The sequence below is a fragment of the Oryctolagus cuniculus genome, chromosome 3 (assembly GCF_964237555.1).
Source record: "Oryctolagus cuniculus chromosome 3, mOryCun1.1, whole genome shotgun sequence".
Taxonomy (NCBI): Eukaryota; Metazoa; Chordata; class Mammalia; order Lagomorpha; family Leporidae; genus Oryctolagus; species Oryctolagus cuniculus.
In genome coordinates, this window is record NC_091434.1 from 95,523,330 (window position 1) to 95,550,731 (window position 27,402).

Consider the following 27,402-nt stretch of genomic DNA (forward strand, 5'->3'; position numbering starts at 1 on the left):
GAATAACTCATAATTCATGGGGATTTGGTTTCAGTGACAAGAAATAGTATTGTTTCATTCTTAGAGAAATGCCACCTTGGTACTGCCTAAGTAAGCTTAAAAACAAGATGCAAACATATCAAATTGTTCTGTGTAACCTCGTTACTCTCAGAACAAACTCCAAGAATATATAAATTAGCAAAAACATCATCTATATCTAATGCATCAATTCTTTGGCATCAAATGAAAATTATAAGCATCACAGTCAATTGATAAATGTAACTCAAGTGAAACCAACCCAAAAATGATGCAGATGATCGAATTAGCAGACAGGGGAGTTAAAAGAGTTACTGCATTACCATTGAGTTCCTCATGTTCAAGGAGTTAGAGGAAAAATATAAAGAAATGCAGAACATTTCAGTGAAGAATCAAAATAAATTTTCTAGGAGGAAAACTGCAATGTCTGAGATAGATACAGTGCACGGGATGAGAGAAGATTTTACAGTATAGAAGGAAAGATTAGTGGATTTAGAGACATAGGATTGGAAAGTATACAAAATGGAATACAAAGATAAATACCTACAGTAAATGAATAGAGCATTAATGACTTTTGTGACAACTTTTGGTGGCTATAAACATGTAAACAAAGCCCACAAAGAAGAATGGGAAAATAAATACAATTTTGAAGAAATAATGGCTAAAATATTTCCAAATTTTATAAAAGCCAAAAATTTATACAATTAGTTTTCCAAGGATACCGTAGTAAATTACTACAAAGTTGATGACAGTAATATAACAGAAATTTACTCTCACATTACTGGAGACAGATATCCTAAATCAAGGTGTTACCAAGGCCATGCTTCCTCGGAGAGCTGTAAGGGAGGATACATTTTGCTCTTCCCTGAATTCAGGTATCCTTGGCTTATGGCTGCATAGCTCCAATCTTTACTACTGTCTTCACAAGTCCCTCTTTTGTGTGGCTTAAATATCACTCTGCCTTTCTCTTATAAGGATATCTGTTATTGGATTTAGGGCCTCCCTAAATAATCCATGCTAATCTCATCTTGAAAACCTCATTTTAGGCAGGTGCCACAGCTCACTAGGCTAATCCTCCACCTGCGGCGCCGGCACACCGGGTTCTAGTCCCGGTCGGGGTGCCGGATTTTGTCCCGGTTGCCCCTCTTACAGTCCAGCTTTCTGCTGTGGCCCGGGAGTGCAGTAGAGGATGGCCCAAGTGCTTGGGCCCTGCAACCGCATGGGAAACCAAGAGGAAGCACCTGGCTCCTGGCTTCGGATCAGCGCAGTGCGCCGGCCGCAGCACACTGGCCACAGCGGCCATTGGAGGGTGAACCAATGGTAAAGGAAGACCTTTCTCTCTGTCTCTCTCTCTCATTGTCCATTCTGCCTATCAAAAAAAAAAAAATTAAAAAAAAAAGAAAACCTCATCTTAATTGCATCTACAAATCTTTTATTCAAATAAGGTTACAGGTATTCACAGGTTCTGGCATACATGGAAGCAAACATAAAGACAGGAGGATTCTTGTCCAAACAGCACAAAGTCAGGAAGTAGTAGAGCAACATCTTGAAAGAATGCAGTGGGAGAAAAATCTGTGTACTGGCAATGATGTATCTGGTGAAAGTATTTTTCAAAAATGAAAATGAAACAACTTTCTTGGGCATAAAAAAATAAGAGCATTAAACTGCAGCAGGCATGAACTACAAGAAATGAAGAAGGTAATCTCTTAAGAAAAGGAAAACAATATCCAATGAAGTTACATAAAGAGATAAGACATTTAAAAATGGCAATGACATGGGTAAATATAAAATGTATTTAATATAAATGTAAAAATACATATCATAAGCTTTTTATATTTCAGATTTATAGAAATGTTACAGAGATAAGAGTTTCTATATCCCTCATTTTTACCCTATTGCTAACATCTTTTATTTTTTTACCATTTGTTACATTACTATTAATTAAAACTCAGAATTTGATTTATATTTATCTAGGTTTTCCTGAAATTTGTTCTTCTGCTCCAGAGCCATTCAGAAATTGGATACTCAGTTGTAATTTTTTTTTTATTTGACAGGTAGAGTTATAGACAGTGAGAGAGAGAGAGGCAGAGAGAAAGGTCTTCCCTCTGTTGGTTCACTCCCCAAATGGCCGCTACGGCTGACTCTGCACTGATCTGAAACCAGGGGCCAGGTGCTTCTTCATGGTCTCCCATGCGGGTATTGGGGCCCAAGCACTTGGGCCATCCTCTACTGCACTCCTGGGCCACAGCAGAGAGCTGGACTGGAAGAGGAGCAACTGGGACTAGAAGAACCTGGTGCCCATATGAGGTGCTGGCACCCCAGGCAGAGGATTAACCAAGTGAGCCACAGCACCAGCCCCAATTGTCATGTCTTCTTATGCTCCCTAAACTGTAATGGTTTCTCCGAATGTTGTGTTTTTGAGGAGCTTGGCATTTTTGAGGAGTACTGGTTAGATACTTTGTAGAACTCCCTTAATATTGAATGTGCCATATACATTTCTTGTGTGGCTATGGGTTTTGGGGAGGAAGACCAAAGAAGTAAATTGCTTCTCTCATCACATTATATTTAGGAATATAATGTGAATATATTGGTATCAATGTAATTAATATGACAAATTAGTGACAGTATGCAACCCAACTACCTGACTGAATTAGCACTCTTTGGATTTCTCCATGTCTTCTATCCCTTTCTATACTCTACTTTTTAAATTTAAGTCACTAAGTGCCATCCACATTCATGATGGGGTTGGGGCAGCTTAAGCTCTCCCTCTGGGAAGAGAACTTGTTATTACTGAGATTTGTGTGTAATATTACATATTTTTTAAAAAATTGCAGATATATATATATACTTGATCTAATTAAAAACTTCAAATGTAGAGGTACTCTCCCTATGCATCATTGAATATTTAGTTTCTTGAAAAGTGTCTAACGCATAAAATGTTCTCTAGATAGTTATATATTAGAGTACATCTTTGTGAAAAACAAGAACAAAATGCAAAACTATTCTATATGTTCCTAAAATTCTGTACCCTCTATCATATTTGGGAAAAATGAGTTTTGTTACCTACAATTTCTGTACTAGATACTTAAGTAGGATGATCCAATGTATAAGCTAGAAACTATCATCCTGAATGCAAATACAGAAAAATATCTTCAGAAAATACACTTATGCTTTTTTTCTACTCTAAAGACAGGGGTCTCAGAGAAATTACTGTTTTCCTTATTTCAGAAAAGCCCTTTCTATTGAAATGTGCTTAATCCTTTCTTCTCTGGAGAAAGTAAGTAATTTTCTGAACTGCTGGGCACTATTGTCAATAGTCAATCTCTCCTCATATGGTAAGTGTTAAATGGACAGCTGGTGGTGTTTAGGCCTATTTCTAACTAAATTTGGTTAAGCATATCATGAAAATTTAGAACTTGCTCAAGGGTTGTTTCTTAAATGTATGAACACAATACCTGTGATAATACTTCACTGTCTGAGAAATTTATATGGAAGATGTATTTTGTGTTAAAGCTCATAAAGTAATAATAGTGGCTGTTGGTGGAACAAACTAAAGGAATGAATCTTGGCTCTTGGTTTTAGGAATGCTGACATTTGAACGTGTCCATTTATGATGTGTTTGTGCTCTGGGAGCTTATGAAGAACCAGCAATGGCCAGACAAAAGAACTCCTGGAAGTATCTGGCTCTGATCAGACCATGGCACAGGAATTCAATTTTACTCCCAATGCGTCACCCACCAAACAACTAGTCATCTCAGGAGCCTTATTCTTTACTTTATAATCCAGAAACAATTCTGTGACAGGATCCATTAATCCTCATAGATTTTGCAGGAATTATACCTCTGAAATCTTCTTTAGTTTCTATGTTTACTCATTCAATTTTCTTTCATGAACTTGGGTCAAGAGTGTGTGATGTGGTTAGTTAGCCTTCGAAGTATCTTAATCAAGAATCCACATTCTAGAGGAAGCTGAGTAAAAGCTTCAGATATCACAGTCTGTGTTTGCATAGGAGATATTCATGGTTAATAAAAAACATGTCAGAAATAGCATCTTTTTCAGTTGTGAGGTGATTGCTATTCAAAGACATGCGTTAGGTAAGCAATCATGTGCCAGTTCTATAGCCTTTGCAGACAGCTTATATGATTAGGAATCTGGTCAAGCGGGAACCTTCAGAGAAGAGCCCAAGATCAAAACTCTAATCCTGTTCTGAACACTGGAAGGGACATTATCTATTAATCCAATTTGAATGTTACCTTATCTTGTCTCTGGCATATTTTTACAACTGCCTTTGAATTATTATTTTATACAAGTAGTTTATCCAAATACCAAAGAAAGAGGATTTGGCATCACATTGTGCTTGTTTGTAGATTATATATTTTCTTACTTCTGTAAAGTAAAACATTTACATGTGTGCAAGTATTGCATCTGAAACTTGCTTTCGTCTTAACGTTGTTCCTGGTAGGGAGGCTGTTAGGAAGAAGCACTTCTTTTTTTTTAAAACTATTACTATATATAATTATATCCTGTATATTAAGCTTTATCAGATGTACAGTTTGCAAATATTTTCTCCCATTCTGTCATTTCCCTCTTAACTTTATTGAGTGCTTCCTTTTCTGTCCAGAAGCTTCTTAGCTTGATGTGGCCCCATGTGTCTATTTTTGCTTCAAGTGCCTGTGCTTCTGGGGTTTTATCCAAGAAATCTTTGCCTATGCCAATGTCTCACAGTGTTTCTCAAATGTTCTTCTCTAGTTATTTAAAGGGTTTTAGTTTTAGGTTTAAGTCCTTGATTCGTTGTGGTTGATCTTTGTATGGATGCAAGTTAGGAGTCTTGTTCCATATTTCAGCATGTGGAAATTAATTTTCCCAATACCAGTTTTTGAAGTGACTGTCTTTTTTCTAACAAGTCATTTGAGTTCATCTTTTGAAGATTAGTTATGGATTAATTTGTGGGGTTTCTATTCTGCTCTATTGGTCCACATTTCTATTTTTGTAGTAGTATCAGGCTGTTTTAATTATAAATGCTTTGTAATGTGTCTTGAAGTCTGGTATTGAGATGCCTCTGGCTTTATTTTTATTGTTTAAAATTGCTTTAGATATTTGGAGTCATTTGCATTTCCATATGAAATTTTGGATCTTTTTTCTAGATCTGAGAATATCCTTGATATTTTATTGGGATAATATTGAGTTGGCAAATTGCTTGGGGTAGTATGGACATTTTGATTCCAGATTCCCACCAATGCATATACTGGGAGGCAGCAGATTATGGCCCAGTACTTGGATCCCTACCATCCATGTGGGAGACCTGGACTGAGTTCTGGGCTCCTGGTCTTGGACTAGCCCACTGCCAACTGTTGCAGACATTTTGGGAGTGAAGCACTATAAAGTCCTATCTCCCTTTCATTGTTGTGGGGAGCAACTCGGACTAGACTGTTACTGGAATTAAGACTTATTCTATGCATCTGCTTTCCCACAATATGGCGCTGAGAAGGGAGTAACAACTTCTATGCAGCTGCCTCTCGCCAACTTGAGTGATGACCTGCAGGAGCTGATCCTGCTCCTGATTGCAGGAGAGCAGCGTACTCGGCATGTGGGTAGCAGAAATGGGATTGGTGGAAGAGGACTATAAAGGAGGAGAGAGACAACATGCACCAGGAACATCTATGAGGAACATCTGAGCAGCCCCCGAGAGAGCCGGCCGGCGGTGTGCCGCTCCCCTGCGGAAGTGGGGAAAGTGGCAGGGGGAACCGCCCTTCCACGGAGGTGGAAGGGTCGGTAGCCAACCCGGGAAGAACCAGCAGCAAACCCGGGAAGGGCCGAGCAGACAAAAGAACAGCGCAGGGTCTTGTGTCGTTCCTCCACGAAGAGGGGGAGCGACACATTGTCTTTCTGACTTTCAAATAAATGGAAATAAATGAAAAACTTAAGTTTAAAAACTGCCCAAAATGTCTCTTCATGAGGAGATGATGCAAAGAAAATGAAGCACAGATCTTTAACTTTAGATACTTACACATTTTTGAATAACAAATATATTTCTCTCAGAATGTGTGTTTGTGTGTGTGTGTGTGTGTGTGTGTATCAGAGAGAGGGAGAAAGAGGGGGAGAGAGAGAAATAGAGAGAGAAACAGAGAGAAGAGAGTGTGTTGTGTGTGTATATGTGCATGTATACACATTTGAGTCTATGGATATACTGTATGTTAATTTCAGTTTAGTAATGCAGTTTTCTCTTTTAGCTGGACTTGTATTTATTTACTCAATTACTTAGTTGTTTTGAGGTATCCGTTAACATTACTATTAGAAAAAAAAATAAATCAATTTTTCCTTATTTAGTATTGTGCAGCAAATTCTTTTTCCAGCTGAATCTAAATCAAGTACAATTCTTTTACAGAGAAAGCAATTTATTTTACAGAGTCATGAATTGCACTGTCCAATGTCTGCCTACTTATTTGATACTGAATACGTAGACAGTACTTTAATTTCTTTTTTTATTCTCTTTTAGGCTGGAATAGAGATAATTTCCATTAATAATCCAGAGATTATCTGCAATTATGGAGAAAGTAATATTAAAATTATATTTCATAGTTCAAGAGATGGTTTCTTCATGCCTGTCTGTTGAATGCCACATATACGGTATATTAAGAAACAACTATATAGTTTCTAATATGAGTTTAAGAAGTGACCTTACCTTGTGGCAAGTCCTCAGTTTTTTTTTTCAACTTTTATTTAATAAATATAAATTTCGAAAGTACAACTTTTGGATTATAGCGGCTTTTCTCCCCCATAACCTCCCTCCCACTAGCAACTATCCCATCTCCCACTCCCTCTCCAATTCCATTCTTCATCAAGATTCATTTTCAATTATCTTTATATACAGAAGATCAACTTAGTATATTCTAAGTAAAGATTTCAACAGTTTATACTCACATAGACACACACAAAGTATAGAGTACTGTTTGAGTAGTAGTTTTACTGTTAATTCTCATAGTACACCACATTAAGGGCAGAGATCCTACATGAGGAGCAGGTGCAACAGTGACTCCCATTGTTAATTTAACAATTGACACTTATTTATGACGTCGGTAATCATCCGAGGCTCTTGTCATGGGCTGCCAATTCTATGGAAGCCTCTTGAGGTCACAAACTCTGATCTTATTTAGACAAGGCCATATTCAAAGTGGAAGTTCTCTTCTCCCTTCAGAGAAAGGTGCTTCCTTCTTTGATGGCCCGTCCTTTCCACTGGGATCTCACTCATGGAGATCTTTCATTTAGGTCATTTTTCTTTTTTATTGCCACAGTGTCTTGGCTTTCCATGCCTGAAATACTTTCATGGGCTTTTTAGCCAGATCTGAATGCCTTAAGGGCTGATTCTCAGGCCAGAGAACTGTTTACGACATCTGCCATTCAATGAATCTGCTGTGTATCCCGCTCCCCATGTTGGATTGTTCTCTCCTTTTAATTCTATCAGTTAGTATTAGTAGACACTAGTCTTGTTTATGTGATCTCTTTGACACTTAATCCTATCATTATGATCAATTATGAACTGAAACTGATCACTTTGATTAGTAAGATGGCATTGGTACATACCACCTTGATGGGATTGAATTAGAATCCCCTGGCATGCTTCTAACTCTACTACTAGGGGTAATTCCAATTGAGCATGTGCTGAACTGTACATCTCCTCCTTTTCTTATTCCCACTCTTACATTTAACAAGGATCAATTTTCAGTTAATTTTAAATGTTTAAGAATACATATATGTTAATTAAAAAGTTCAACCAATGGTATTAAGTAGAACAAAAAAATACGAAAAGGAATAAAATAGTAAGTTGTTCCTTGACAGTCAGGACAAGAGCTGATCAAGTCATTGCTTCTCATAGTGTCCATTTCACTTCAACAGGTTTCCTTTTAGATGCTCAGTTAGTTGTCACCGATCAGGGAGAACATATGATATTTGTCCCTTCGGGACTGGCTTCCTGCACTCAGCATGATGTTTTCCAGATTCCTCTATTTTGTTGCAAATGACCAGATTTCTTTATTTCTTTTTTATTTTATTGCTGTATAGTATTCTTAGAATACATTTCCTAAAATTTCTTTATTCAGTCTTCTGTTGATGGGCATTTAGGTTGATTCCATGTCGTAGCTATTGTGAATTGGGCTGCAATAAACACTGAAGTGCAGACAGCTCTTTTAATTTAGTTTCCTTTGGGTAAATTCCAAGGAATGGGATGGCTGGTTCATGTGGTAGGGCTATATTCAGGTTTCTCCTCAGTTTTATTTTATCTTCATTTCAACCTTTCCCTCAGTACCTTCTTTCTAGATAAGAAGTCACACAATTTTTTATTGGTGCTTGAGATGATCTTGTATTCCTCCTCAAAAATGATCAGGGAGAGTCCCTTTGCAGTAAAAGTGGTGTCACTTTCCTAACTACCCTGGGGAAATTATCCATTTTTAAATATGATTATTATCTTTAAAGATAATAATAATAATGTTATATTTAAAGATTTTTTAAGGATCTATGGTATCTTCTGTTAAAAATAGATAATAATATATACTTTCTATTTTAAAAGAAATTATGCATTTTAGCCTCAATATAGAATGCTTTGGCTCTTAATAAAAGTTTAGTCTTTATTGAGATTACATACACACACACACACACACACACACATATAGACACCAGAGTCCTCAAAAAGTTCATTGAATCCAATTTCATAAGTTTTTTGGCTGTTTGGATAATCCATCTAGTGAAGTTCTTATTCAAGTCCTACTACTTTTATAATGGGATCTTCATCATATACTTATCTATTTGGAAACATTCTCTATGATGCATATTTAGCACCACTAATTTAAAACAAACACAGTTATAGGCAAGAACATAGTATTTTATTTGAGTATTATTGAAATAACAAAAATAAATTTGGAAATTAAAGTCTTTCCATATAAAGAATTGTAATAATGATGATTGGATATTATTAGTTGTAAACAGTAGATATACATGCACACGAAAATCTACAAAAAGTTTCTGAGAGTGATTATATAAAACTATTCAAGAGTCTTAAAAGCTTTTGTACCAAAAGAAACTTATCTTTTAATTCCATTTACTTACATCCCAGAATGAAGTTCAAGAATATTTGTAGGAGTGCAAAACTAGAGTTCAGTAATGTAAAATTTGTGCTGTCTAGTATCTAATAAAAATAACTAGATAGCAAAAATTCCAGTTACTTATAATTCATAATAATGAAAATTATTAAATCAAAACAATGAAATGATACAAGTGACAGAATGAGTACACAAAGCCATTAAAGCAGTCTGAACAACTATATTTGAAATGTTGAATAAGGACTAATTACATTAAACATAAACATGAACAATAAAACTGTTAGAGGAGAAACTATTTTAGAGAGATACTTTAGAGGAGAAACTATGATTTCTGAGATGAAATTGCAGCAAATAGAATTGACAGCTAAGTAGATCCTATAGAAAGAAAGTTGAACTTGATAACATATTAATGAAATATAAATAAAAGAAAACATAGATAAAAGGATTAAAAAGAGTAAGAACATTGGCTGTATTGACAACATCAGCTTGCCCAATATTCATATGATATAAGATCTTTAAGGAGATAATGGGGAATTAAAATGTAAAAAAATATTTAACAATAAACAATCAAATAGATTCCAAACTTTTAAAAAATAATAATAATAAATTCATATCCAGTAGGCCCAATGAACCTTAAACTAAATAAAATTAAGAAAATTCCAAGGCCTGTCATAATCAAATTCTTTTAAATCTGCAATTTAAGAAAAAATACAGCAACTAGTTATAAAATGGAAAAAAAGACACACAGAGATAAGGATGACAAGTGACTTCTCATCAAAAACAATGTAATTCAGAAGAAATTGAGAATCATCTTTGAAGTACAAATAAAGAACTGTCAACTGACAACTATTTATTCAACCGAAAAATGTTATCCAAGATCAAAAATGAAATAAGGGCATTATTAGAAATAGAAAAGCTGGGGCTGGCATTGTGATGCAGTGAGATAAGTCACTACTTGCAAGTCAGGCATCCTATATTGGAGTACCAGTTCAAGTCTTAACTACTTACTTGCTCATGCAGCTGGGAATGCATTGGGTGATGGAACTAGTACTTATGCCACTACCTCTCATGTGGAAGACCCAGGTGGAGTTTCAGGCTCTTGGATTTAGCTTGGTCTACCCCTGGTTGTTGTGGACATTTGGGTACTGAACCATTGAGAGGAAGGTCTCTTTCTCTCCCCATCTCTCCCTCTCTGTCATCATTCTTTCTTTCAGATAAAGTAAATATTAAAAAGAAAGAAATACAAAAGCTGAAAAAATTCACCAGTATTGGACTGCACTCTGATACAAAGTAAGGGAAATTGATCAGATAGTAAAAAAATGATACCAGATCAAATCTGAATCAGAACAAAAGAATAAGAATTGAAAATAGAAATTACATATTGATAAAATATATTTTCATTATTTTAAAATATTTTTTAATATTTATTTGAAAAGGAGAATTGCAGAGAGAGAGAGGAGAGAGAGAGAGGGAGAGAGAGAGAGAGAAAGAGAGAGAGAAAGAGAGAGAGAGAATCTTCCATCAGCTGGTTCACTCCCCAAATGGAAGCAACAGCTGGGGCTGGGCCAGGCCAAAGCCAGGATCTTTCACTTTTGGGCCATCTTCTGCTGCTTTCCCAGGCACATTAACAGGGAGCTGGATTGGAAGCAGAGCAGCTGAGTGTCAAACCAATGCCATTATGGGATGCCAACGTGGCAGGCCATAGCACTGGCTCTCATTTTTTATTTAAATATCTTTTAATTAGTTTTTAACAGAACAATGTGTAAACCTCTTTAAATGTAATAAGTTGTCTATACCTCAAAATCATGTACCCTCAACACAAAAATGTGCACATTTTGCTTCCCAGAACTTGTTTATATTATATTACATTGGAAAGAGAATTATGATTGTAGATGGAATTAAGAAGGAGAATGCTAATAGGGAAGATTAAGGACAAGATAAGTAATACTCGAAGTTTCCTTTTGTTTGAGGAAGGAAATTGATACAACCCCTTTTTATTTGAAGATCACTGAATGTAAAAAAAAGACAATGATCTGTATTTAAAAGACACAACACTGAATGATGGGAAGGACATAAGGTAACTGTTCAAGGAGAAGGGAATTAGGGAACATCCAAGAACTTATGGCGGTATTTTAAAATCAACAAACACCTGGAAATAACTAGATTTTGGTGTTATGATCATCTTTTGTACACTCTTATTTTTCTTCCAGCTATAAAGAAAAAAATGATAAGCCCTTTGAGTCTTCCTGCTTCTAATTAAATGTTGTGTTCCTAAGCAGGGGCTTACACCCTTGAGATTGCTTCCCAGGCTACAGAGGTTATTTCCTGAGGCTCCCTTCTTACTGCTATTTTCTTTCTAAGTTAAGGTCAGTAAGAATACTCGACGGCCGGCGCCCTGGCTCACTAGGCTAATCCTCTGTCTGCGGCGCCGGCACACCGGGTTCTAGTCCCGGTTGGGGCACCGGTTCTGTCCCGGTTGCTCCTCTTCCAGTCCAGCTCTCTGCTGAGGCCCGGAAGACAGTGGAGAATGGCCCAAATGTTTGGGCCCTGTACCCACATGGGAGACCAGGAGGAAGCACCTGGCTCCTGGTTTCAGATCAGCACAGCGTGCTGGCCATAGCGGCCATTGTGGGGGTGAACCAATGGAAGGAAGACCTTTGTCTCTCTCTCTCACTGTCTAACTCTGCCTGTTCAAAAAAAAGAATACTCGAGATTTTTCAATTTGTTTTTCCAGTGCTGTTACTGTGAATTGGGTAAACATAGTTGACTCTGCCTCACACTAGCATCTCCATTTTTTCTTTTTTCTATGCTGACAAAGAATATGTAATGAAGTTGTGACTCCTTCTTTCAGCTGTGCTGTCAGTGAGTTTTGTCTGGATCTAACTTGGTTTTTTTATTTTGTTACTTTTTTTAGGAGAGAGACTCTGTGATATGATTTGACTTAATGTCTTTTCTAGGGAAGAAGCACATGGATTTTAAGTGAGAGGACATGTACGTGGTTCACATTGCTTTGCGATCTCTATTTAGTACACTGTCCCCTGTAGATACTATGTTCCTTAAAGAATGAAATTATTTATATTCAAGGAATTATTTGTAAAATGTAAATAATATGATTTCAAAAGCTGCAAAGTGCAATATGAAAAGGATGTTTCAACTGTATCTGGAAACTATTTATTGATTGATTTCATTATGTTGTATCCTAGGCATTCTGATTTGACGTTACTAAAGTGAAAGTGATGTATATAACATTTGCTTCAAATGCTTCTAACTTTAACTTGCTTAGGAATCTAAAGATATGTTCAGACAGGAGTCAAATGCACACCTGGAATTTTCTCATTCTGTATCACTCAAAGCCATTAAAAGTCTGCCTTCAGATTCTATTCTTTAAAGTGCATGGACAGCATTCAAGTTCATTTTTTTTCCTGAAATGCAACATATTTTAACTTCTCTAATAACTTCTCTGATAGCTGTGTATTTTTTGTTATCCTCATATCCATAGTGTAGAGTTAATAAAATTTAGGACCATAATTTGGGTTGCCAAGTTGCATTCAACAATAATAACAGGTTATGTTGACTTTATGTTTTCCTTTATAATTTTATAGTGCTTTAAAATTCATTTTCTTATTTGGCTTTCTCAAACTTTTTTCTTTTATAGAGTCACCAAGGATACAGAACTTTCAATGTACTTGATGCCAAACAACCTGTTCCAAATAATGTTAGGTTAGCAACAGAGATGTAACTTTGAAGATAGTTTCTACTTCCCCAAATTCAATTGCCCCTTTAAAAAGATAATGGTAAACAGAATTAAAAATGTTTATTTTGGTGCAAAATTTTTTGAAATTTATTTAATTTTTAATATGCTGTTTATTTTTTAAAAGATTTATTTATTTATTTGAAAGTCAGAGTTACACAGAGAAAGGAGAGGCAGAGAGAGAGAGAGAGAGAGAGGTCTTCCATCCGATGGTTCACTCCTCATTGGCCGCCAACAGCTGGAGCTGTGCTGATCCGAAGCCACGAACAAGGAGCTTCTTCCAGGTCTCCCACGTGGGTACAGGGGCCCAAGGGCTTGGGCCATCTTTTACTGCTTTTCCAGGCCTTAGCAGAGAGTTGGATTGGAAGTGGAGCAGCCGGTTCTCGAACCGGCGCCCATATGGTATGCCGGCACTTCAGGCCAGGGTGTTAACCCTCTGCGCCACAGCACCAGCCCCCATAATATGATTTTTACATGAACTTTTTTGAAGACCCCTCATGCATATAGATTTGAAGTTTTACTCCAAAATATTTATCTGTTAATTCCATTTTCTACAAAAATTTTGGAGTGCACTCATAGAGCTGTGGATATAGAACAGTTAGCCAAGTCAGTATTTACACTTCTCCTAAGAGTCCAAGAAGAACATAATTATTCTTACGTATGCTGACCTTTGCTTTTGAGAACTGGTAACATCCACTGAGAATAAGGAGGTTTGCTCCTTCTGCTAGTTATTGATTTTAGAAATCTTTTGATGAGTACTTTGTCTCTGCCTACGCTGTTCAGTAACATATCAATGGCATGAATGAGAGAATAACGTTGCCCTGATTTTAGTCAGTTACTCTCAAAGAAAGGAAAAGCTTTCATTTATAGAGACAGATGTTATCTATACTGTGTCTGAAAGGCAGAGAAGATAATAGATTTTGGAAGCTGAATGCATACAGCATATTTATATATCACAGGAAATTACATAGTGTCTTATTGCATAGAGCTATTACTTGGTATTATTATAGAGTCATTCTTACAGTAAACAGTGAAAGACTTAGAGAATGCTGGATGTGAAAATGAGGCTATATATAATTTATTTTGGAAACAAATCATTTTTAAGGGGCTGGTTTTAAGCCAGTGCAAAGTGGTATCCTTAGAAGATAGACAGAATAGGGAAATATTCTTTTTAACAAAAGATGCTGAAAGATGGGTGTATTTGATAACTTTGCTTTGTTTCAAGATAGGCTAACAAGAGATGTAATCATCATGGCAATAGATATTAAAAATTAGGTAATACAGGACTGTGGCTCCCAAGAGAAGAATGTGAGGTAGTTTCTATGTCATACTGAAGGGATGACATTGAAACAGAAAGTAGTGGTCTAAAAACTTGAGGAGAAAGTGATGGTTCTTGGAGAGCAGAGCTTCCCAGAGAATTCTATAAATAAAGTTTATTTCAGAGTTTAAAACCAACATATCACAGAAATTGCAAACCTATATACAAGAAAGTAAAAAACTGTTTTGTTTGCTGATTACATGATTACTTAAAAATTCTAATAAATTCATACAAAAATATTGGGAAGTTAATGAGTTCAAGATGGATGAATATATATGAATCGGTTATACTTCTATAGCTAGCAATAAACAAGTGAAAATTAAAATAGAAAAAACAACATTCTTTACATTAATATAAAAATTTCAAAAATGTAGAAATTTTTAAAAAATATTTGCAAGACCTATACATTGATCCCTACAACGTTTGTTTAGAAAAATTACAGAAGGTCTAAATAAATGGGAAGAGATACCATACTCAGAGATTAGAATGCTCAATGTTATCATATTGTTATGCTGGAAAATTTCTACCGATTGTTCCATAAACTTGCAATATAAGGCTAAATCCTAACTGGTATTATTGTAACTGGCAATTTTATTCTAAAACACACATGGAGATATAGAGGAACACATGTACCCTAAAACATTTTCAAGATGAAAACAAACCTGAAAGACTTACTTGCATGCCTCTAAGACTTACTGTTAACCTATATGGTAACTAAGCAGATATAGTACTGCACAAAAATAGACACACAGATCGCATAAATTTAGGAGGAATCCAAAATGGTCACAAATGACTGATTTCCAAAATATGTGCAAAATTGAAAGAATAAGGTTTTTGAACAAATGCGCCAGGACAATTGAATTAGAAAAATATGCATTAGATGACAAAAGCAGGATTGTTAAAATATCAAGTTGATAAGTGAACACTCTCAGAAGACAGCTCTGCTAATATGTGCATTCATGGAAGTGGCTGGTGACAGTTTGAGTTGATTTGCACCTGCTGCCATCGTGAGAGGAAGGTTCAAAGTGGATTCTGAACCCCCTGTTCCACCTGGCCTAGCCTCAGCTATTGCAGGTGTTTTGGAAGTAAACCAGTTAATGTGGGATCTCTGAGCTTCTATCTTTCAAGTAAGAAGTAAAAATTAATTAAAATTAAAAATACTTTACTTAAATAATGAGAAAAAGGCAAGCTGTAGACTGGGAAAAATATTTTTAAAACACATTTTAAAATAACTTCAATTATATATGTGTAGGTATACACATAACACATATAGGGTCTTCAAAAATGTTATGGAATTGTGTATTATGAAAACACTGTGTGGATTTCATAATTATTTTTATCAAAATAACTTTACTTTCTAATTCTGGTTCCTCATGAACTTTTTGAAGTTCCTTTATGTTAAGTATATATGTGAGAGTGTGCGGGTATGTGAATATCAAACTCAATAATAAGAAAGCTAAACACAATAAAAATGGAGGAAAATCAAACAAAAATTTTAACATAGACACTATAGAATTAGCATGAAAACACATGAAAGTGTGTTAAATGTTAATTATTTTGGAAATACAAATAAAACTGCAATGAAATATCATGAACTATCACAATAGAAACATTAAAAAGACTGAGTATAGAAAATATTGCTAAAGATGTGCATGAATTAAACCTCTGATACATTTCTGGTAAGAATTTTAAATTTAGCCATCACTTTGGGAAATTATTTAGCAATTTCTTAAATTTTTCATGTGTTCAACATATATCTACCATGCAATTGATTCTTTAAATACTTTGGTATTTCTCAAAAGAAAAGTCTATTCTTTGCAAAGATACACTTGTAAATGTCCATACGGTTTAATTTCTAATAGCCCAGGTCAGAAGAAATCACTATATCTATAGACAAAGTATGGGATATAAGAAATACTACTAAAAAAAAAAAAAGAAATACTACTAAGGATGGAAAGGAATAAGCCACAGATGCATGCAATGTTGATGAATCTAGGTCACTATGCTAAGGAGTTGTGGGCATTTCACCTAGCAGTGAAGATACTGCCTGGGACACCTGTATCCCATACTGCAATGTCTAGTTTGGCACTCTAGCTTCACTCGGATTCCAGCTTGTAATGTTTACCCTGGGAGGCAGCTGTGAGCTATATTAAATTCCTGGTTCCTAGTTTTGGTTTCATCCAGCAGGGGCTTTTGCAAGCATTTGGGAATGAGTCAGCTAATGAAAACACTTTCTCTCTCTCTCTCTCTCTCTCTCTCTCTCTCTCTCCCCATCTTAAATAAAAGCAAATATTCTGAGGAGATATACAAGACCAAGAAAGAAGAAAAAATATATACTGTATTATTCCATTTATATTAAACTAAAAGAAATTGCAAACTAACATATTATGACAGAAAACATAGTAGCTGTATGGGGAAGCAGAGGAGAAAAAGCCAAGGGGCAGTAGTTTGGGGTTATGAAAAATCACAAAGGAAAATCTTGAGCTGATGGCTAAGTTCATTATCTTTATTATGATTCAGATTTCATAGCTGTATGCATATATTATAATAACAAGGTATTCTACTTAAATATCTGTAATTTCTTATATGTTGATCGTACCTAAATAAAACTGTTGAAAAATGTTTTATTATGGGGCTGGCATCAGGATGTAGCAGGTTAAACCACTGCATGTGATGCCACCATCCCATATGAGAACCAGTTTGAATCCCAGCTGCCCCACTTCTGAATCAGTTCCCTGCTCATTTGCCTAAGAAAGCAATGGAAGATGGCCCATGTATTTGGGGCCCTGCACCATGTGGTAGACCTGCAAGAAACTTGAGGCTCTATGGCTTCACCTGGCTGCTGTTGTGGGCACTTAGGATGTGAATCAGTGGATGGAAGATCTCTGTCTCTCTGGGTCTCTCCTTATTTCCCTCTGTAACTCTTTCATAGTAATAAATAATTTTTTAAAGAGACAAATATATGATTAAAAGAGGTTTCTATGGTCTGTGGAAAGGAAAATCAAAACACTTGGATCAAAAATAAATGTTGAGCAGATATAAAAATTTATATCAGAAACCACATTAAAGATGACTCAACACACATATTTTAGCATTTAATGGAAAACACAGCTAAATGTTATTTATGAGTTTCAAAAATTATTTTAAAAAATTAATACAAAGACACTAAAATGAATAATTAGCCATTCATAACTAACACAAAGAAGACAAATTTAGCTAAGTAGACACAGAGAATAATAGACATTTCATGATTATTAATACTTCATTCCAAAAATAATAGTATAGTCATAAAATCATAAATGTACATGCATCTAATAATATAGCTTTAAAAATCTTATAGTATTAAAAAGAGAAATCACCCTGTAAAACATTAACTTTTTCAAAAATTACACTGATATAACAGGAAATTCCTGAATAACATGTAAAGAAAACATACATGCAGTTGGCAATGACAGAACATTGCATTAAATAATATAAGGACTTACCTTCTCCTCAAATATCCTTTGGATATTTAGAAAATTGGACCATATGCTGTATTGTAAAGAAGTATTTGACACAGTCCTATATATATATATATATATATATATATATGTTAATGAATAGTCTCTAATCTAATGGAATTAAGCCAGAAATCAAGATCAAATCAATAAGTAAAGAAAAAGCCAACTAACCAGAAATCAAACACTACACTTCAAAGTAATTCATGTATCAAAAAGTCAATCATCACAGAACATAGAAATATGTACAACTCAAACTTTAAGTACAGAAGCATCAGAGGCAGTACTTAAATTAAAATGTATAGCCCCAAATTCATATGTGAGAAAAATAAGGAAGACTGAAAAAAATCAAGGACATAAATTTTTCTTAGGGAACCAGAAAGAAACAAATAAAGAAAAAGAATACCTACATATAGCACAGCAAACCTAAAGAAAGCAGAAGAAAATAAATAATACAAATGTCTGAGCACAATTCAATAAAGTGGAAAATAAGCATTTGAGGGTTTTTTTACAATAAAAAGATTGATAAATCATATCAGGTATGATTTTGGTTTATTTGGATTTGCTGAGACTTGCCTTATGGTATGTGCTCTATCCTAGAGAAAGTTCCATGCACGGATAACAAGAATGTGTTTTCTGCATCTGTAGGGTGAAAAGTTCTGTAGATATCTGTTAGATGCATTTGGTCTATAACTCTTGTTTCCTTGCTGATTTTCTGTCTAGGTGATCTGCTCATTACTGAAAGTGGGGTATTGAAGTCCCCCATTAACTATTGTATTGGTGTCTATGTCTACCTTTTGATCCAATAACATTTCTTTTAAATATCCAGGTGTCCTGCAATTAGCTGCATATACATTTATAATAGTCACATCTTCTTTTTGAATTGATCCCTTAACCATTAAATAGTGCCTTTCTCTCTTAAGAGTTTTGTTTTAAAGTCTATTTCATCTGATATTAGGATGGCTACAGCAGCTCTTTTTTGGTTTCTGTACCATGGAATATTTTTTTCCATTCTTTCAGTCTGATGAGAAGTCAGCTGTGAGTCTAATTGGAGAGCCTCTGAAATTAATCTGACATTTCTTTTGTGCACATTTTAGCATCTTTATGTTTTACATGGAGAGTTTGGCTACAATGTGTCATGGTGAAGACCTTATCTGGTCGTGTCTATTATGTGTTTCCTGCACTTGGATGTCCTTTTTCTCAAAATTATGGAAGTTTTCTGTAATTATTTAACTGAAAAGGCCTTATAATCCATTCTCTCTTTTCACATCTTCAGGAACTCCTAAGAGCTATACGTTGGGTCATTTAAAAGTATCCCGTGAATCCCTAACACTGTTTATTAGTTTTCTAATTTCTTCTTTTTTGTCTTACTGAAAAATTTCCAGAGATTTGTCTTCTAACTTGGATATTTTTGTTCTGCCTCACTGAATCTGTTCTTATGGCTTTCCACTGTATTTTATTTGTTCTATTGAAATCTTCATTTCTAATATTTCATTTTTATTTCTCTTTAAAATCTCTATTTTGTGAGAAAAATTTGCATTCATGTCATGTACGGATTTCTTTAGTTCACAAATTTGCTTTTGATTACTTCTAAGTAATCTTACAATCAAGTTTTTGAGTTCCATTTCTGACATTTCATCAATCTCTTCATCTTCACATTCTGGTATTGAAGTGTTGTGTTCTTTTGTGGGTGTCATAGTGTCTTCCTTATTCTTGTTTCTTGAATTGCTGTGTTTATTATTAGGCATTTGTGGTGATACTTGTTTGTGTTTTTTTTTCCCCTTGATAGCTTTTATCTGAACTATACCCTTATGGGTTAGTGGAGTGTCTGTCCTTACAGTGAATACCTAGAGGCGTGTGCAGGATGTGGTCAGGGAGTGCTTTTCAGAGCTTCAGGATGAGAGAAGTTTCTAAGGTGACACCCAACTTTGCCATAGTATGTCTCTTTTATTTATTTATTTAGTATTAGGGGGAGGTTTGTTCAACTTAGTCGGCATAGTCTCACGCTCACCTCCTCTCCTCAAAGGAGACCAATGCCTGGTCGCTAGCCCTAGTGGGCACAATTTTCACCCACGCTGCCACAACAACCACACAAAAGATCTGTGCTGTCCTCAGTGTGAACGTGGATTATGCAGCAATGACCCTCACCAGGGAATCAGGGAGCCCCAAGTATGTGGAGCCTCCCACAATGACTGCCCAAAGTCCTAGCCACACCCTGCACCTTCCAATGCAGCCAGTGTGTTCACAGTACTGGAACACAAGGCTCCCACAGTCCTGAGCTCCCAATCCCCTGTGAATTCTCCCAGCCAGATTCAAGCTTCTCCTCTAGGCTGGTTGCTGAGCAGGTGGACATGAGCTGGTGCAACTGCTGGGTATGTCCAAAATGGCACATGCCTTTTCCCAGCTAGTCACAGGGCACCAGGGAAGGGTGGTTGAGAAAGAAATGTGTGCCCTTTTTTTCACCTCTGGGTTAGCAGATACACTGTTCCCCACAGGGTTCCAAGCCAGACTCCTGCCAGGATCCTCTTAAAGCTTCGTTGCCAGTGGCTTGGGCTGCTGCAGTCTGGTCTCACCTCATTCTCCAAATCTGGTGCTGAGACTCTTGGCTGCTGAGGTCTTGAGTTGTGCACATCTGCGCCCTCCGCATAGGTCCGCAGTGTCCCTCTCACTTGCATGCAGTTTCCTCAGCCATTTTCTCCCTAACTCTTCCTGAGACTATGCTCGCTCCACATTTTTTAATCTTCCCCTAGACTAGAGAAGTAAGCTCCCTCCTTATTCTGCCATCTTGACTCTCTTCTTTTATTCTTCCTATGCCCATAATTAATTAATTATTCCTTACTATATGGTAGGTACTGTTCTAAGAGGTTTATACAGATTTTCTTGTCATCACAGACCTATGAAACAAAAATAAAATTCCTGTTATACAGTTAAAGAAATTAAGGCCAATATAGTTTAATGAATTAATTGATCCATTTATTGATATTCATTTGCTTTAAAACAGATTTCTAGCCAAAGAATCAGAAATCCCCATGCCCAATCTTGGACTGGCTTCTTTTTATCCATAAGGCTAAGTTTAAGTCATTGATCTCTGTAAATCTTAGTTTTATTTATTTATTTGACAGAGTTAGACAGTGAGAGAGAGACAGAGAGAAAGGTCTTCCTTCTGTTAGTTCACCCCCAAATGGCTGCCACAGCTGGAGCTAAGCCAATCCGAAGCCAGGAGCCAGGAGCTTCCTCCTGGTCTCCCATGCGGGTGCAGGGCCCAAGCACTGGGTCATCCTCCACTGCCTTCCCAGGCCACAGCAGAGAGTTGGACTGGAAGAGCAGCGACTGAGGATTAGAACTGGCACCCGTATGGGATGCCGATGATGCAGGCGGAGGATTAACCTAGTGAGCCGTGGCACCGGCCCCAAGTGCGTGATATTTAAGATTAGTATTATGTCCTGGAGTTGGGAATATCAAAAAGGACAAGCTACAAAAATAGAGCTTTATTTACCACAAATTATCTTTTCAAGTGTGCTAACAATAAAAGACTCCCCAAAAAGAATAGAGTTTAGGAGTCATCCAGATTGAGGGATCAAAAAATCAACATTTAAATCTCATATTTAGTGATGTGTATGATCTTGGCAAATTACCCTGTGCCTCTCAACCGTTTACTCATGTATTTTGGAGATAATATCATGCTGTCAATATATGACAGCTATCACTTTGTTCCAGATACAACTTCAAGTGTTTTATATGTTTTACCCTATGTACTTCTCACAATAATCTCATGGAGTAGGTTCAATGAGCTTTCCATAACATTTCCAAAGTCTTGGGGTCAATCAACCAGAGATGAAAAATATTTTGTAAAAATATTGCATCTATATTAAACAAGTTAAGAATGTTTCTCTTATTATTACTCCCTGAATATTATTAGTACAAGAATTATTTCCATAGCATTCATATTATAACGGGTATTATAAGTAGTCTAGTGATGATTTAGAATACATGGAAGATTAACAGGTGCTAACTGAGAATTAGTTAAGAGAAAGACATTCTGAGGAACAATTGAGCAGGGAGGTGGCTATAATGTTAATGTAGTATATATTCCTCTATAAAAAACAAAAAAGAAAATTTTGAATGTTCTCACCATAAACAAATGTTAAATGTTTAAGGAGACAGATATATTTATTTTTATTTGACTTAACATAACTTTTGCAAGTTTCAAAATAACCCATGATACCCCATAGATATGTATAGTTGTTGTGTCTGTTAATTTTTTTGGTTAAAACATATGGGAAGATGTGCACAGGTTATATGAATATACTATGCCTTTTATATAAAAGACTCAAACATCCTCAGATGTTAGTATCCTTGGAGGATACTAGAACCAATTCCCCATGAATACCAAAGATGACTGTATATGATTCTCATTTTCAGATAGCAAAACAGAGCACAGAGAAATTAAGTAAGTCAAGGTTATATAGCTAAGTGCCAGAGCCAGAGTTGGGCCTAAAGTCACTTCACTCTTGTGTCACAGGTTTATTGTGAAAATGAAACAAGACAATACATGGAAAAAAATAAGTACAGCATATAACACAGTATAAGCATCCAATGCAACCTATTATCAATATTTTTGAATATTTTGAATTTTATGTTCATTGTAAAAACTTTTTTGAATTTTAATTTTAATTATTTCTTGACAGATTCAATGTGATTATTAGATACAATTCTAAGAACATTATGATGTTTCCTACTTTTGTCCCTCCTTCCCTCTCCCTCTCTTTCTCTCTCCTACCTTCCTTCCTCCTCTCTTTTTTTTCTGTTTTTGAGATAATGTATCTTAAATTTGCATTAAAGTAAAAGGCTTAATTTTTCACCAAGTAAAAAGTTTAACAAGTGAAAGCAAAAAATCTCTAGTTTAGAGGGACAATAGATAACAGCTATAAACAATAACTGAGGGAAAAACAACCATTTCACCCATATGCAGTAAATTTTTTAAAGTAATCACAGACCATTAAAAGTATAGTAGTATAACATACTTAAGCACTGGAATTTTCATGATTTTAATAAACTGAGAATTTATTCTCAATCATGGATAGAAGAGCAGTAAATCCATGGAATAACACAGAACAGAAATCAAAATAAGGAAAATAACTGGAGTTACTTAAGTATTTTGCAAGAAAAAGGGGATTCTGAGGAAGATGAGGAAAGAACACAGAGGTGTGAAAAACTGAGAAAATAACCAAGGGTGGCAGAACTATTGCTTAGTGACAATGAAGGCATAGTGGGTGTCTAGCAGATTGGGTAAACATCATTGAGGTTGGTAAGAGTTGTTATCTGGTTGCCATGGTTACATTAAAATTTCAGAACATGTACTAATAAAGGCCCTTAAATTAGCTTTTCTCTTCCGTTTGTATGCAACATTAAAGTTATGTGGCTCTAGATAAGGCATATAAATAAGAGTTTGTATATCATCAACCAACAAAATTCTAAAATCCTCACAAGTAGCTTCATAGATTGACTCTTTTGAATGAAATAGAGCAATCTGTCACTTGACTTTTCTCTGACATTCAAGATATTGAAGTTTATAAGAGAAGATTGATTTAGACACAAGTTTAATGGAATTAAAAATGTGTGATTAATGACATCTGTTTTTTAGGCATGATAGCTAAAGTAAAATTAATTAATGTCTTATATAAATTACACATTACACTGTATTTTGCTTAAAAAAGGGTAAGGGTAAATTTGTTAAATTTTCCTTCTTTTTACTTTAATACCTACTGAATATTAGATCCTATGATTTTTTGTCTTCATTTTATCTCATTATTCCCTCCTGAATTTCAGCATTTTTTAAATATCATAATTCCTTCTTTCAGTGCTATCAGTTTTTTGAGAAGCCAAACAATATCCAATTCATTAGTTTGCTGATAAAAAAAGACAAGGATAAAATAAGCCTTAAATTGTATGGCCTCTAAGGCATCATACTCTGCAAAGAACAAGGTAAATGTTGTTTCTTTCTACCTTGTTGGTATGCTAGATAAATAAGTAGAGAAATGGAAGGGATATATTTCCCAAGTAAAAGCATTTATACTCTTTTTAAACAAGCTTCATTCCAAATCTACATGAAGACTATACCTAAAAATTTAGGCATAATATGAATCAATAAGTAATTATAGCCTCATTTTATGACTGCAGTGATAACTTTCCAATTCCTGTGTACATAAATAGCTTTGTGTTGCTACACACATTAGGATTCAGACATATTGAGAACACCTGGAGGGTTACAGATTTACATCTGTCTTACATTCAGACTGAGCAGTTTGAGTGTTAATAACCATGGTCCTTTATACTGAGATTGCAATTTGATTTTATCCCTGTGGCAACCCGAAAGGAATGTCAACAAATCCTTTCACTACTGGTGCTGTTCATTTCTCAAAATACTGTGTTCAGCAAGCCTGGGGCTATCCCTAGCAGTTTATACATATAATCCAGCATGGCCATTCAAACAAAGTATCTAAATTATAGACTTGAACTTTCAGTTATATTTTTAGAAAAATAGCATATCCTTTCCAATCTCAAAGTACTACACTTCTATGTAGGGCAAGTGGACAGGCTTTTTTTTTTATCAGCCACTGAACTATACATATCTTGAATTTCCCTGTGGTAGTCAATTTAGTTGAGTAAATTGCACTTGTGTAAAATTTGGGATGAAAAAGAGGAGATCAAATCACTGATTAACAATGTGCTATGAATATTATCTTAAGCAAGAATTCTTCATCATTATGCTACATTCTCCAATATAGCTTATTATTTGTGAGCTACACAACTATGAGTTTTCTAATAAGTAAATCAGATGCAGTCAGTCCTTGATATCTGCAGGGTATTGGTTTCAGGGCCTTCTGCAAATACCTCAATTTGCAAATGTTGAAGTCTTTTCTATAAAATGGCATAGTGCACTTGCATGTAAACCACATGTACTCTTTTTTTTTTTTTTAAGATTCATTTCATTTATTTGAAAGACAGAGTTACAGAGAGAGGTACAGACAGAGAGAGAGGTCTTCCATCTACTGTTCACTCCCCCGATGGCTGGAACAGCTGGAGCTGCACCGATCCAAAGCCAGGAGCCAGGAGCCTCCTCCAGATCTCCCACGTGGGTGCAGGGGCCCAAGGCCTTGGGCCATCTTCTACTGCTTTCCCAGCCTACAGCAGAGAGCTGGATCAGAAAGGAGCAGCAGGGACTGGAACCAGCATCCATATGGGATGCTGGCGCTTCAGGCCAGGGCTTTCACCCTCTGCGCCACAGCACCAGCCCCCAATCACATGTACTTTAAATCATCTCCAAATTCCTTATAATACTAGTACAACACAAACGCCATGGAAATAGTTGTTATATTGTATTGTTTAGGGACTAATGACAGGGAAAAAGTCTGTACATCCTCAGCACAGATACATTTTTTTTTAACTTTTATTTAATGAATATAAATTTCCAAAGTACGATTTATGGATTACAATGGCTTTCCCCCCATACCGTCCCTCCCACCACAACCCTCCCATTTCCCACTCCCTCTCCCCTTCCATTCACATCAAGATTCATTTTCGATTATCTTAATATACAGAAGATCAGCTTAGTATACATTAAGTAAGGATTTCAACAGTTTGCTCCCACACAGAAACATAAAGTGAAAAATAATAGATGATTTTTTTAAAATGATGATGAACTCATAGAATGGCAGATGTCCTAAATAGCACTCTGGCCTCAGAATCAGCCCTAAAGGCATTCGGATCTGGCTGAAAAGCCCATGAGAGTATTTCAGGCATGGAAAGCCAAGACACTCTGGCAAAAGATCTCTGTGAGTGAGATCCCAGTGGAAAGAACAGGTCTTCAAAGAAGGAGGTACCTTTCTCTGAAGGGAGGAGAGAACCTCCACTTTGACTATGACCTTGTCTAAACAAGATAAGAATCGGAGAACTCAGAGGGCTTCCATAGCCTTGCAAACTCATGACTGGAGCATAGGGAGACTACTGATGCCATAGACAGGAGTGTCAATTGGTAAAGTCAACAACAGGAGTCACTGTGCACTTATTCCTCATGTAGGATCTCTGTCCTTAATGTGCTGTGTATTGAGATTTAATGCTATAACGAGTACTCAAACAATATATTTCACTTTGTGTTTCTATGGGGGTGCAAACTGTTGAAATCTTTACTTAATGAATACTAAACTAATCCTCTGTAAAAAAAAAAAAAAAAAAAAAAAGAAATTATCAACTCCCAACTTGACTCTCACTGGGATTAAACATGACAATAGGTCTGATCTGATTTCATCATCATTTAAAAAAAAAATCATCTATTATTTTTCACTTTATGTTTCTGTGTGGGAGCAAACTGTTGAAATCCTTACTTAATGTATGCTAAGCTGATCTTCTGTATATTAAGATAATCGAGGATGAATCTTGATGTGAGTGGAGGGGGAGAGGGAGTGGGAGGGGGGAGGGTGATGGGTGGGGGGGACGGCATGTGGGGGAAGCCATTGTAATCAATGGATCGTACTTTGAAAATTTATATTCATTAAATAACAGTTAAAAAAAAAGAAATTCATATGGAAACACAAGAGACTTTGAATAGCTAAAGCAATCTTAAAAAACAAATGATGATGAAATCAGATCAGACCTATTGTCATGTTTAATCCCAGTGAGAGTCAAGTTGGGAGTTGATAATTTCTTTCTTTTTTTTTTTTACAGAGGATCAGTTTAGTATGCATTAAGTAAAGATTTCAACAATTTGCACCCCCATAGAAACACAAAGTGAAATATATTGTTTGAGTACTCGTTATAGCATTAAATCTCAATGCACAGCACATTAAGGACAGAGATCCTACATGAGGAGTAAGTGCACAGTGACTCCTGTTGTTGACTTTACCAATTGACACTCCTGTCTATGGCATCAGTAATCTCCCTATGCTCCAGTCATGAGTTTCCAAGGCTATGGAAGCCCCTTGAGTTCTCCGATTCTTATCTTGTTTAGACAAGGTCATAGTCAAAGTGGAGGTTCTCTCCTCCCTTCAGAGAAAGGCACCTCCTTCTTTGAAGACCTGTTCTTTTCAATGGGATCTCACTCACAGAGATCTTTCATTTAGGGTTTTTTTTTTTTTTTTTTTTTTGGTTTTGTTTTGTTTTTTGCCAGAGTGTCTTGGCTTTCCATGCCTGAAATACTCTCATGGGCTTTTCAGCCAGATCTGAATGTCTTTAGGGCTGATTCTGAGGCCAGAGTGCTATTTAGGCCATCTGCCATTCTATGAGTCTGCTGAGTATCTCACTTCCCATGTTGGATCACTCTCCCCTTTATTTATTCTATCGGTTAGTGTTAGCAGGTACTAGACTTGTTTATGTGCTCCCTTTGACTCTTAGTCCTTTCATTATGATCGATTGTGAACTGAAATTGATCACTTGGAATAGTGAGATGGCATTGGTACATGCCACCTTGATGGGATTGAATTGGAATCCCCTGGTATGTTTCTAACTCTACCATTTGGGGCAAGTCAGCTTGAGCATGTCCCAAATTATACATCTCTTCCCTCTCTTATTCCCACTCTTATGTTTAACAGGGATCACATATGACTGGTTTAATTCTGTAATTAATACACAGTTATTCTTAAGTGTTGAAAATTAACTGAAATGTGTTCCCTGTTAAACAGATACATTTTTTTAGATTGTTTGAATCCAAGAATGTGGATCAGTCATGGATAA